The sequence below is a fragment of the Trematomus bernacchii genome, unplaced genomic scaffold, assembly GCF_902827165.1.
Source record: "Trematomus bernacchii unplaced genomic scaffold, fTreBer1.1, whole genome shotgun sequence".
Classification (NCBI taxonomy): Eukaryota; Metazoa; Chordata; class Actinopteri; order Perciformes; family Nototheniidae; genus Trematomus; species Trematomus bernacchii.
This window is the reverse complement of record NW_022987616.1, coordinates 4,845,194-4,859,287: the sequence shown is the minus strand read 5'-3', so window position 1 is coordinate 4,859,287 and position 14,094 is coordinate 4,845,194. Positions and strand designations below refer to the sequence as shown.

General features: G+C 41.3%; 1 protein-coding gene and 1 non-coding gene across 2 annotated transcripts in view; one reads left to right on the top strand and one right to left on the bottom strand.

The window, feature by feature from the left end:
- Positions 1–14,094, bottom strand: part of cntnap2a (contactin associated protein 2a) — a 305,998-nt gene that overhangs the window by 275,401 nt on the left and 16,503 nt on the right.
- Positions 13,755–13,874, top strand: LOC117484166. The gene has a single exon (XR_004556082.1). It is a non-coding gene; the product is annotated as a 5S ribosomal RNA (ribosomal RNA).

The window sequence follows — 14,094 nt, the reverse complement described above, 5'->3', positions numbered from 1 at the left end:
CTGACACACATTCCTGCTTCTTCCACACATGGACACAACACATCCATATGTTCGTATACAGCCACCATTACAACATAAATGCATTGCCCTCAACTGGTGGGTTTAATTCCCTAATCTACAAGCAACAGAAAACATATCATGTATTCTGTCGTTTTTAATTTGGGTAACACTTTAGATTAAGGTACACATATTCACCATCAACTAGTTGTTCTTTAACATATTAGAGTGACACTACTAGCTTATTGGTTATGAACAAGACTTCACTTTAAAATAGGGAACATATTCTGAGTTAGAAATAACACATTTTGAGTTATTTGACACAATTAACACTTGTAGTTTCATGTGTTGTTACATAAGAATAGACCATATTTGTTAGGTGTTATGAGAGAATGCCTTATTAGGCCCATATTGAGCATATTAAGACCTAAACTCATGTACAACAACGTCCTTAATTACAATAAATAAGCACCAATTAGAGGGTTATTGAGGACAAACTCTTAACTAATGGCTTAGTACTTGTAGAATACGGTCATGTAGAATAAGGCATTAATAAGTGTTTGATAATGACTAATAAAGAGCCAATATACTGCTAATATGCATGTGAATTAACAACTAGTTGATGGTGAATATGTGTAACTTAAAATAATAAAGTGTTACAGAGGAGGACAGAGGAGGAAGAATAATAAGCAGAGGGATAAATAAATAAAGAAGAAATAGAAGCAGACGGAGTGGAGATAGAGAGAAAGACAGATCAGTGTGCTCTGAGTCTGACCCCTCTCACCGGAGCCTCCCCACACTGACACCAGAAGCCTGTTAACAACGGGACTCCATTTAGCTCGGAGTGACTACAGGAGGCTTCAGAACTGGACTCTGTGCCGCCCTGTCCATTAGTCACAAAGGGATGTTCACAGTATATGTGGAGAAACACACACACACACTCAAACACACACACTCACACACGGGAATAAACAATGAAAGGCACACACAATGCATTCAAGGAAGAACAGTGTGTATGCAACCTTTTTGTTAAAAGGGTGCTAATGTTCACTCTCATCCATTTAGCCTCCATATGCTGCTCCTATGCTAATGTTCACAATGTGGAAATATAAAACGGCTAGACATGCAGGAGAGGAGGACTAGCATCTTCAGTTGAAATGGGAGCAAAAGAGGAGATAAAGAGGATAACAGGTGAAAAGATAATGACATCAAATGTTAGAAAAATATACTGAAGAGAGGGAAAGTTGACAGAATTACTAATGTGTGCTTTTATCGTATCAAAGGCGTGCGGGTGGAAACACAAAACGCGAAACATAATGATTTGAATATACATTTTTGTAAAGAAGCACAAGCCGTTTTCCCTTGGAATCCGTAAATAACTGATAAAAGGCAGGTGGGGGTAGGCCATGTAACACTTCTGTCTCTCAGTAACTGCTGCAGGTGTTTGATGCTTCTGGGACACAGGAATAAACTCTTTTCATGAGGTGGTGCTGGCCTAATTCTGTTAGAGGGATGTCGCCTCATGATAGCTCAAGATTTCTCTACACTCACAGAACTCTGCAGATAGATGAGGTCATGGTGGATTCTGAATGGATGCATGTTGTCTTGTTACACTTCTGAATTTGGCCTGTCGATAATAGCAGGAATAGTGAGATCATATCCTTTAGAAGATCACATCTCCGCATCAATTAAATGACAGATTTTTCCGGCTACAATAACTTCAAAAGGCATGGGTCGAAACAAATCATTACGAGTGTGAACCTGTTTTTCTTCCCCATTATACTCATGTCAGAAGTTAGAACTCAAGCAAAGACCCAAAGAGAAGCAATTAGGATGAAAAACAGGACTGAGAAAATAATAGTTGCCTCTGTTATGGAGTGTTCAAAAAAGGAGTAGAGTGACTAAGAAGAGAGGGCTCTGCTAATCATAGGGTGAGATTTCTAAGGAGTCACAAACCACCGAAGCTACTGACAATAACTCGGCATTTGCTTTCAGTTTGTCACAAGAAAAAGAAAATAATTGCTCATACTAAAAGGCCTATTCACACATTGTACACACAGACACACAACCAATCATAATGTGGTCACAGAAACAGGACCTTGACTTTAATCAGAGACCTAGCTGCTATTCTCTGTGACACACACTGTAATTGAGGGCCATTTGCATCTGTGAACATGTATTTAGAGAGTGCGTTTTTTTAATATCTATCCGACTTAGGGGCCATTTCTTTCAAATATCAGAGAGAAGAGAAACATATACTTCAAGATATAGTAAGGCAAAGAGAGATAAGGACAGCTGGGAAGAAGATAGTGAGACAAATGGAGAGACAGAGACACAGACAGGCTCTAAGTGATGAGGCAGACGAGGCAGCCAATGAGTGACAGCGGGAAGAAGAGAGCAGAGACAGAGACGGAGAAAAGAAAGGCTTGCCTTAATGTTATTCCGAGCTTCAATCAGCGCTCACCCTGCTCTTCTCTCACCCAATCATCTTAGCCACACACACACACACACACACACACACTCACACAGACACACGCGTGTAAGTATCTTTCTGCCCATCAACATCGGCCTGACAGTCGGAGTGCCATGGCAACAGTTCACATTGGTTTAAAACAGTATCACCAAAGAAAAGAACATTTGGGGAAAAAATAAATCCACGAGTTGAAATATAAAGTGTTAGACACGATGCAATGCAAAAAGCTGTGTTGCCGACAGGTGAGGCGGTCACAGGGAAATGCTAATCTGACAGAGGGAGGAAAAGTGTGTTTAAAGGAAGTGAGGAAGAGCAGTGCTGAGAAAATGAGGGACGAGGCGTAGACAGACATGAAGAGGAAGTGATAAATCCGGGGGTTTAGAAAGCCTTTTATGGGTTCACAGACACAGACACCCTTTGAAGTTGGGAGGAGATTGTTGGCTTAGAACTCTGACAACAGTGACTGCAGAAAGATGGACATTTGATTTGGAAGTGATGCACACAGTCATGATGAGAGACCAGAAATCAAGGAAACAAGATCACATCAAAGATGGGTTAGGGGAACAAAGAAGTTGAAGAAAGAGAGATGGGCAACAAAAAGCCACAGACATGTTCCACCGTTTCATCATTTCAATAATGTAGTCAGACGGTGTGAAAGTCATCAGTGGAAACCTCACACTGCACACTTTGGCTTTGACATAATTAACGCCATCTGTTTGCAGTTGGAATTAGTGAATTACTTTCCCTTCTGACCTGAGCGTGAAATTGAGCTCCACACTGAGAGGCTAGGGACACAAACAGAAGAGCCTTCACGGCCGTCTGCACAGAAAACGATAATCTGAGTGCATTGTGCAAAACAGACTTTGTCTCAGGGTAAGGACTCAAAAGTCTTACAAAGTTTTTGGAATCTCTCCCTCTTTGCATGTGTTAACATTGGCATCATAATGATGTTTGAAGTGTGTTTCTCTCCCATTGAGAGCAGGAGCGAGTTTGGAAATGACTGGGTAATGTTGCAAATTATAGGCAGGTCCAGGTTGGTCCAGCTTGTTAAGCACCGAGAGTGGCACTGGGACTCCGAAAACGACTGATGAGCCAACTGGAGGCTCCGTGTGCTTCTCCTGCCGCTGCCCATCCATCCAGTTAAACACTGAAATCAGTCGTACGAGAACACGCACTGTGAGCACTTAGAGCTGGAACTCTCGAAGCATGTCTTCCAAGTGGAATAAAGTAAGTAATATCAAATGCAACCAAGATAATCTCCCTACAGTACTTAATAGTTGTGCGGTGTGCTGTGTAGCTGCAGGTACGAATGAACAAAGCTGCCAAACACAGCAGAGAAAGAGAGCAATCACACAAAACATAATTAGCAGACACAGCTTGTTGTCAAAACACGAGTGTAGTCAAAAAATCCCCCAGGAAATAAATAATTGGGGTGTTCTCTGTTGTAGAGGTTTACATGGTATTACATGTTATTCCAAGAGACAAATACATCAAGTATTGCTTCTGGGAAATTAAAACCTTCAAACATTGTAAAACCGTTTTGAATCCCTAATAATGAATGCATTGTAAATAACAATAACTGGAAGAAAGCTAACGTGCTTTTTTAACCAAAACCACCATGTTTCCCTAACCAAGCAGTTTTGCTGCAAGTGGTAACTCATGTGTTTTAAGTGACGCTAATGAGTTGGGTTGGGAATAAGAACGGGTTGGGGTTAGAGGATTACAAATGAAAGAGCATCCTCCATATTGCCTAGTTCCTCCCCTTGATTCCTTTGCCTAGGGAAGCTCGAGTCAGACTTGAGTCTCCAGAACTCCTTCCCCGCTGCTCCAATGCTCTGCTTCATTATTTTCAAGCTGTTCAGGCGTGAATAAGGCTCACAGCAACCTCTGGCTTTATTTGAATTAAATCGATCTACTCTTGATTACGCCGCTGAAAATGGTGTCCACGCATGACAGCATCACACCCTCAATTTGTTCTAACAAGCGGTACGATGAGAATACAACCCCAAAACCCAACACTGGCTTTCACATGCAAATAGCCGCATGACGTAGCCTACTGCACATAGAGAGGAAGACATACACTGTTGCAGGAAAATGTGGGCAGATGAACAGAGAAGTCTCTAAAAGCTTGCACACACACACACACACACACACACACACACACACACACACACACACACACACAACACACACACACACACACACACACACACACACACACACACACACACACACACACACACACACACACACACCACACACACACACACACACACACACACACAGAAAGGAACTTCAAACAAAGGCTCATTAGACAGCATGCAGAGAACGGAGGAGAGGAAATGTTTAATAGCTCACGGTCTCAAAACAACTGTTGAAAACACTAATGCTTTATTCATGACATCTGTGTGTGTGTGATTGTTTTCTTTGACATCTCGCTCAGGACAGGAGAACATAATAATTGGGGCTGATAGTTATTCAAACAAGAGGAAAGTTGAAGGATTAGATACATAAAAAGTGTAATATCTTTATAAAGATGTCGGTAAAATAATGTGTCCCATCTTCTATTTGTGTTTTCTAGTCTGTTGTGAACATAAATAATGTATCAACATGTGAAAGTGGGTTACTCCAGCCTTCAAGACTATTTTCAGTCCTTACTCGACTACAATTTGATAAATGATGCAAAGGATTTATTTGCCACCAAATTAAGTTTGGGAAAATCCCACTTCAGTTACACATGAATCCAGGTCATTTGAGAATAGGAAATACCTGTAACCACTTGTCTTTCTGTTGCTTTTATATCAATATAAAAAGGTAGAATTAGACCACTCAATGTATGTGTGAGTGTGTGTGTGTGTGAGTGTGTGTGTGTGTGAGTGTGTGCGTGTGTGAGTGTGTGTGTGTGTGAGTGTGTGAGTGTGTGATTTTCCAGTGGGTATTCAGATGTTTCAACTCTTTGCTTTCATTTCCACCTCACCTGTGGTTCTTTGTAGAACCTGCAGCTGGTGTGTGTGTGTGTGTGTGTGTGTGTGTGTGTGCGTGCGTGCGTGTGTGTGTGTGTGCGTGCGTGTGTGTGTGCGTGTGTGTGTGTGTGTGTGTGAGAGACATCCCCAATGTGTGTATGTATATGTGTGTGTGTGTGTGTGAGAGACATCCCCAATGTGTGTATGTACATGTGTGTGTGTGTGTGTGAGAGACATCCCCAATGTGTGTATGTATATGTGTGTGTGTGTGTGTGTGTGTGTGTGTGTGTGTGAGAGACATCCCCAATGTGTGTATGTATATGTGTGTGTGTGTGTGTGAGAGACATCCCCAATGTGTGTATGTATATGTGTGTGTGTGTGTGTGTGTGTGTGTGTGTGTGTGTGTGAGAGACATCCCCAATGTGTGAATGTATATGTGTGTGTGTGTGTGTGTGTGTGTGTGTGTGTGTGTATGTGTGAGAGACATCCCCAATGTGTGTGTGTGTGTGTGTGTGTGTGTGTGTGTGTGTGTGTGTGTGTGTGTGTGAGACATCCCCAATGTGTGTATGTATATGTGTGTGTGTGTGTGTGAGAGACATCCCCAATGTGTGTATGTATATGTGTGTGTGTGTGAGAGACATCCCCAATGTGTGTATGTATGTATGTGTGTGTGTGTGTGTGTGTGTGTGTGTGTGTGTGTGTGTGTGTGTGTGTGTGTGTGTGTGTGTGTGTGTGTGTGTGTGTGTGTGGTGTGTGTGTGTGGTGTGTGTGGTGTGTGTGTGTGTGTGTGTGTGTGTGTGTGTGTGTGTGTGTGTGTGTGTGTGTGTGTGTGTGTGTGTGTGTGTGTGTGTGTGTGTGTGTGTGTGAAATTAGAGAAAAAAGAAGCAGAGCAGTTGGTTCACAAAAGACAAGTTTGAAAAAGAATTCTCTAAAGAATATCAAGGTAATAACAATCATGGTTATATTGATAATGAGAAGTTTACACTGTCTTGGGTGGATACTACTGTCTATGATTTCAATGGAAAAAGCATTGAATCAGTGATGAAGAGAGAGAAAGGACAGATGATGAAAGATGTAAACGGAGAAGGAAAGAAGTTGAGTTGATGGGCAGACGGCATTTGAATCATTACAAGTTGAACGAAAGAAGGGGGCAAAACCAGATGGAGGGATATATTATTCATAATAAGACGATTCGGTACATTATTTAACAAACACAACCTCAGTGGAAAGGTGCTGCAGCTCGTCTGATATTAATGGGCGCCTGGAAGAGCTGTCTTTTTAGACGTTTTTACATCACAACAATGCAACCCACGAAGAAGCACTCTCACACAAAACCCCCCCACGACCTGCATGAAGCAAAGAAAGTCTCACACGCACAGCGAAGGCTCTGCGGGACTTCAAACATCCTTGATCATTCTTTGGTATTATGTTCCTACTTCAGTGCAGCGGGTTGCAGCTGTTTTGCCATCTTGTGTCTCGTTCTCAAAGCATCAATATTTACAACCGCATAAAATCTTGTTTACAGCTCTCACAGGGGCGGGGGGGGGGGGGGAAGGCCCTGGGTGTACTTTACTACGGGCAACTTTGAAGAAGTAGAAAAAGAAATTAGACGGCAGAGTTGTTACGAGCACCACCTCTGGATCCACATGTACCGATTGGCCGAGGATTGATTCTCCCCTCCTGTGTCTCCTCTGCTCATCAGCACTTCTCTCTCAATAAAAAAAGAAGTGTGGACTGCCCTTGCTTACCATGGGGCTTTTTGTGAAAGATTACTTTTTTTTACATAGGTATAAAACCATGTTTGACACTGTAGAGGTGCTTGGGTTTTAGTGGATTTATCTAGCAGGCCATTCTCTCAGTTTGTCAAGAGGGGCCCTCTTTGGTCGAGAGCGAGACCTACTGCTGTTATTTTGTGCTTAAAATTGTGGAAAGCCATTCAAACAGCTTGATACTTGTGGGGAGGCCTGTTTGTTTGAAGCAGGTTGTTTTGGTAGCACTTTCCATTACAGCTCTATGTTAACAAGACAATAGTGGGGATATGTTGTGGTAACTTAGGAGAGAAGAGCCATCTGATAGACTGTTTATTCGTACTTGGTAATACACTAGATTACTTTCAACTAAAAACACAACGTTTAAAATTGAACAGGGTTTGAATGTTTTAATCCGAGATGTACAAAATCTTTGTTGTGCAATAAGTAGGGTTTGTTGATATATCAGGATCTCCAAATGAGTCTTGCATATTGTGGTTTAGCCTCATACTGTATGTGTTGATTGTTTTCTAATACTATCTGATTCTTCAGAGACTAAGATTACAAATGCTTGGCAGAGCTTGACCAGTCTGTCTCTGATCCAAGCTTAAGTGTAGTGAAAGTACTTGTTTTCCAGTCCCTGATGCGGGTTTAATTGAAGCCAGCGAAGACCTTTATAGATCACTGCTTACACTCATGTGAGCGGAGGGAATACAGTAAGGGCTCTCACAGTGTAAACCTGCCCTGACATGTTAAGCCTACATTTACTCTCTAAAACTGTATAGGTGTATGTGCTGTTGGATAGATATATGCCTCCAAAATGTAATAACATAACTTATTCTCAGATAATAGATGCCTTTGTTGCAATGGATTTTTAAAAAATTGTGAATACTCAGGGGAAAGAAATATTTCTCAGTGAACAGAGTTTAAATAAATATCAAGTTTCGGTGAAACAATAGCCAACACATTTTCTGAATGAGTTTCATTCACTACAAACAGCTTGTAGTGCATTTATCAATAATATACAAACAACTGGCATGCCTGCAATCCAAGCTTTGTTAGGCCCATAACAGAATACACTGATGCTGTATTGCAGTCAAATACATACTGTTGAGAACAACACTGACCTCACATATATTGATTCGTTGTTATGCCAATGTTGCTGTATTCCAACAAACAAAATAACTCAATGCATCCATTAAGTTAGGCCTCAAAGGACACAGGGCTTGAAGAAAGAGGAAGAAATGGGCGATATCAAAGTGAAGGAGAGCATTTCGGGATAGTTGCATCAGCACAAGATCTTGTAATAGTATTATATATATATATATATATATATATATATATATATTTATTTAATAATTTTACCACTGGCCACATTTTGAGGTCAAATGATTTTGTGTCTGTTGGTTTTGAGTGTTGGCACAACTAGTAGTGTTTCTGCATTGTATTGCATTTATCCCCATTGTACATTCATGTATACATTCTGACTTCCCCTCTTGGGTATGCTCTAAATACCCCTCGGTCAAGTTGAGTACAATTACAAGCATTTGCATTTTGTAGCTCCTGGGATCTGTTTGTTTATATTTAAAATATGTTTTGGCGCTGAATCAAGTGCAGAAATTCCTACTGTGGCTCCAGACAAAGCAACGACTTGTTAGTCAAATGGCTGTAAGGGACAGAAAGGGACTGTACTGGTATGAGTGGAGTAAACCATGATAACCCTACTTACACATATATAATGGAGTTAACATCAAGTCAACTTCTTGAAGATACTTGCCTTTCTATGTAGGTCTGACATTACACATTTCAAGAAGACTTCTATTTAATACTGCAGGTTTGCCAGACAGCCCATTCAAACTCATAGTACAGACAGCTGTCCATGTGAATGATGGGAAAAGATGACATTGACATTTCATTCATTTCATAGAGAAGGTTGAGCATTGTAGAATTGGCAGTGATAGTAAGTGGTTGCTAAGATGTCTAACAGAAATGGGATGAACTATTTGATGTGTTTTGTTATAATGTTCCACAAATGCACAGTAACTGTTTAACAAATACAAGTGAGCGCTGCCAAGTACAGTCAGCCTGATGGCCTTAGAGGTGAAGTGCCTTGCTCAAGAGTGCTATGAGAGTTGTTACTGGAAAAAGGAAGTGCACTTCACAACTAGTCTAATGCCCACTGTAGCGTTTTCTTCTAATATCATCACATCATCTTCCTGTGATTATGGCGTTGTACTTGTAAGTCGTTCTGGATAACAGCATCAGATAAGTGTACGTAGACCGTTTGAAAGGCTGAATAGAGTACATGTTGATGCTCTTAAAGCCAGTTGAATAATGTACAACTAATAGCTGCTTATCCACACAATCTTCTCTATGAGAGAAATTGATTTGCGAAAGTGTGATTAAGTGATTTCAACTCTTTCCTGTGGCTGTCTATTAGCAAACAGGAGAGTAGCAAAGCTTTAAGAAATGCTAACAAGGCCAAACAGTTTAGGAAGGAAACAGGTGGCACATGGGAAATATGTGCAAGTCTGAAGAGAGGGGAAGAGTGAAGACAGAGGACAAGGGAAAGACATTTTCAGTCTATTTGGTTGCTTTTACAGCTGCATGGACCCCGAGAAAGACTCTACTGATGCAAACATAGGTAATGTACACCTAATAGGTCGTAATTAGAAAATGAACTTCATAAACAGCTTAAAATGTGCTTAAGTAATGGTCATAGGAAAATCATTGCTTTCTGACTATGCAGAAATTCTTTGAAACTATTGATGATAACCTACTGCTAAAGGTTTGGTGAGGCCATTTTGATCTCAGGTATTACAAGTTCACGCAGTTTGTTAGTCAATTCATTTCAAACTGTGTGACTTCATCTCTAACCAGCTAATTCCTCTGATAAAAACAGAAGCATTAACCGCAGCCCATCTTTAAATGCTTCATTAACTTCTAAATGATCCACTTATAACCTCAGCAGCCACAGCAACACATTAAAACCCACCTCAATGCTCAGAGTAGATGCCTATACGCTTACATTCAGGCTCATTAAAGGTTATTAAGATCTCTCCCCATACATGGATGTCTTAGACCCTGTATAACTTTACAGTATGACTTAACAGTTGAACTGTATGTTAGATTTAGCACATAGCAGGTTAACTGATATCATCTCATTGCAGATTCCAAGTGAAAAACCCACTCTAACACTGTTTTTAATAATGTATGTCTACTTTCACCTGTCTTCACCGGGGAATCGGGGGGTTAACGCACTGAACCTCACATGCACAGACGAGCCGTAATGCACACCAAGCATGCACAGAGGTAAATAAGATATACACACACACACACACACACATTAGGGTGGTTTCACAGGATCACCCATTACCACCCTTTGAAGAGTGTGAGTTGCTAATGGTGTTGGAACCCATTCAGGGAGTGTGGCTGGCTGTCCATTAGCTGGCCGACACACTCTGCTGACTAAACACAACACTTCCTCTGCCCTTGTCTTCTGTTCCTCTGCACCGTGCCCCACTTCTTCGGAGATGAAAGTTGTAGGTTTTTCCGTGTTCCTTTGTATTCGTTTGTCTGCACATATAGTGTACAGGTGTGAGAGCAGCAGGACTGAAGACAAAAGACAATGATTCCCCATTAAACACATTTGATTTGGTTAAACCGTCCGACTTGTGCACACTTTGATGGACAATTGAATACAAAAGTTATTAATTTCATGTAAGCGTAGGTTATTTAATAGATGCTTTAATCCAAAGTGTCAGTATACATACAGAGCACTTTTTCATTAATTGCCAATTGACCACTACATCAAAATAAAGACCAATCAATGTGCAGCGTTCAGGTTTTAATGGGCGAAAATTGCAATCTTTCAAATCAGGGAATTTGCTACGGTCCCTGAACTAGCTACCATTACAGTTCAGTTAGACTGAAATTAGAGTGAACTGATTTAGATTCATGGCTGGCAATCCACAAATTAAATGTATTTTGTAAGACGGGTTCAGTCTAATCTTGCATCATATATAATAATAATGATATAATACATTTATATTGACTGATTAGTGTCAAATACTGATTTTAAAGTCTTCTCAGCGCAATGAATGGAAGGGAACTTTTCTAAAAATAAAAAGGCAATAAGACAAAATATCTCCACTGTCCTCTGCCACTGACCACCAGGGACTATAAAGACTGGACCTCACACATTGATGTATGGACCCCACTAGCTTTGAGTCTAGTCAGAGAATCAGACCCCTCGCTGGGCTTTAAGGGCAGCACTTTGCACCGTGTCCTTCAAAGAATGCCAAAGAGTCTTGGCCTCTCCTCTGCTCTCACAGTCAATCAATAGCACACTTTTCTGCCTCCTTCCTAAGAATAATGCTTCTGTGTGTGTATGTGTGTGTGAGCTGATGTCGTGTGTGATTGTGCATTCCCAAACAACACATACACACATTCAATAAGCCATTGATACTGAGACGTGCACACAGGCATCACAATGCTTAGATATTCTATCCATCAACCAGCTGCTGTTATACAGGAGCATGGTAGGGTGCTGGCTGAGTGGATGAATCTATAAATCAGATTTGATGTTTCCTGTCTACCAGTCTGAATATGTGTGTGTTAGTGTGTGTATGTGCATGAGTGTGTCTGCCATGTACTCTGTCCGCATCACTGTTCCAGACGCAGATTAAAGAGCTGAAACTGATCTGTGATCAGCCATGCTCTAATCCCCTCCATGTTGGACACAATCATTTCATATCTAGCAAACTCAAAGAAATGCCAGCAGACAGGATGAGCATTTATTAAGCAATGACATTAAAACTAATTCTCAAATATATGCGTTCGGAATCACGATTTGAAAATGTGAAGCGCACCATGAATTTCAATATACTGCAGTCATTAACCAACAGTTTTATGGGGAATTAATGAAATTCCAAATTAATCAACTGGGCTGCTAAAGGATTGACCTAACTCAATCTACAGCTGTGCTGCCGTCTTTAATATTGTCTTTGTGGCAAATCTAAATTGAGCTCATTCTTAATTAACTCACACAGCATATATTAATTAGTCATTTGACCTCTTTCTACAAAGGTCAGGATTACCCAGAATTATTGCTGAAGAGCATTTTAACTGACTGTATTGTGTGTGGAGTGAGGGGTGGTGGCAGAAAAAGACACATACAGTCTGAAGCAGAAACATTTGCTGGTAACCAAAACCCCTTATAAGAACCTAAATTGACTGTTTTTCACAAACATAGAGTTGGCAGTAATGGAAATCACTGACTAATCAAATGCAAGATGTACAAGAATCTAATCTAGTCTCTTTAGGCACTACAAGAAGGAGGGAAATCATTCAGAACACAAACGCTGGGCTTATTTTCGAATGCAGCTTCTTTATCCTAATGAAAAACTAATGTGAGCAGAGCTGTGGGCCCAACATGGACACCAAACCCAGACGTGTTACTATTGTCAACCAAATGTAATTGTTGCATCAGTGTTGTTTAGACCTTGTAACGATCAACTATCAAAAATAGCTGTGTTAAATAAACGCACAAGGGGTTCTTGATATGAAATAATATATTAAAGGTAAACAGAACTGATAAACGGATAATCTGCTCTTTCCACAAAATAGTCCCCACGGAAGTGTATTTACTACAGTCTATATGCACACATTCACAAAATAAACAAAGACAGGTTTTATACGTTATTCACGTGTATTCACCGTTTTTGAGCCAAACAAAACAAACAAAACCCAACAAAAAGTCCGCTCGGTGATAAACCGAGATTGTCTTTACTGCCTAATCCAGGACATAGTTCATTGACAAAAAAAAACTGTTACTCCTGCGCCCATCGGCAGCAAAAAACTGGAAATGTTTGTAGGCCTATTTAGGCTATAATCCACAGAAAGAAAAATAGGATGATCGGCGTGGCACAAAGGCGCGATCTCACCCTGTTTTGGAGAGAATCTCTCTCGATCTGTGCGCGTCCTCTCCAAGGAGACGTGCTTCCAGGTCGGTCGATGCAATATCCACAATTCAGTTACTTTCAGTTACTTCCCCGTAGCATTTTAACATATGTATACATGCTGAGGAAAACTTAAATATCCCGCTGAATACCCGCATTCGCCTCACACACGCTTCCTCCTCCCGTGAGAACCAACCCCTGACATCCCGGTGACGCACCCACTATAAAGGCTCCGTGCGTGCTGCGACAGGTGAATATGTAGATGAGGCTTAATGACCCACACCCCCAAACCATACATAAAAGTGGACATTTAACAACTGTAGTTGCGAGGATAATACACATGTATCATAGTTTTCATTTCATTTAAATATAAACCACATGCCTTAACCTTTTTCCCTGCCACTACAGTTTATAAGAAACACTTAGATCAATCTGCGACTGTCACAGATCCCCCCCCCCCCACCGGAGGTATGAGGAAGGCCGCAGCACTCACACAGTCCAAGCAGATTTGAGCTTACGAAGCGTCATTCTGGAGCCATCGGAGCAGCCTGACGCAGCACAGGAAGAGGAAGAAGCAGGAGAGAGACAAAGTTAGGCCCAGGTTTGGATTTGAGTTTACGGCCATACCACCCTGAGCACGCCCGATCTCGTCCGATCTCGGAAGCCAAGCAGGGTCGGGCCGGGGTCAGTACTTGGATGGGAGACCGCCTGGGAATACCCGGTGCAGTAAGTCTCTTACATGTCCCCGTAGAGGTGAGAGGAATGCATTGTAAAGCTGTTTTTGACACTGCATGTACATATTCCCTCATGCGGCACAGCCAATGGCTGGATGTAGTCCGGAAAGGAGAGCAACTGAAGCCCAGTGAGAACCAAAGCTTTGCTCTGGCTGACGGGAAGACATGCCATGGAGCCTTACTGGATTTCTCTTTCCTCGCTGCACTATGGTCACTACA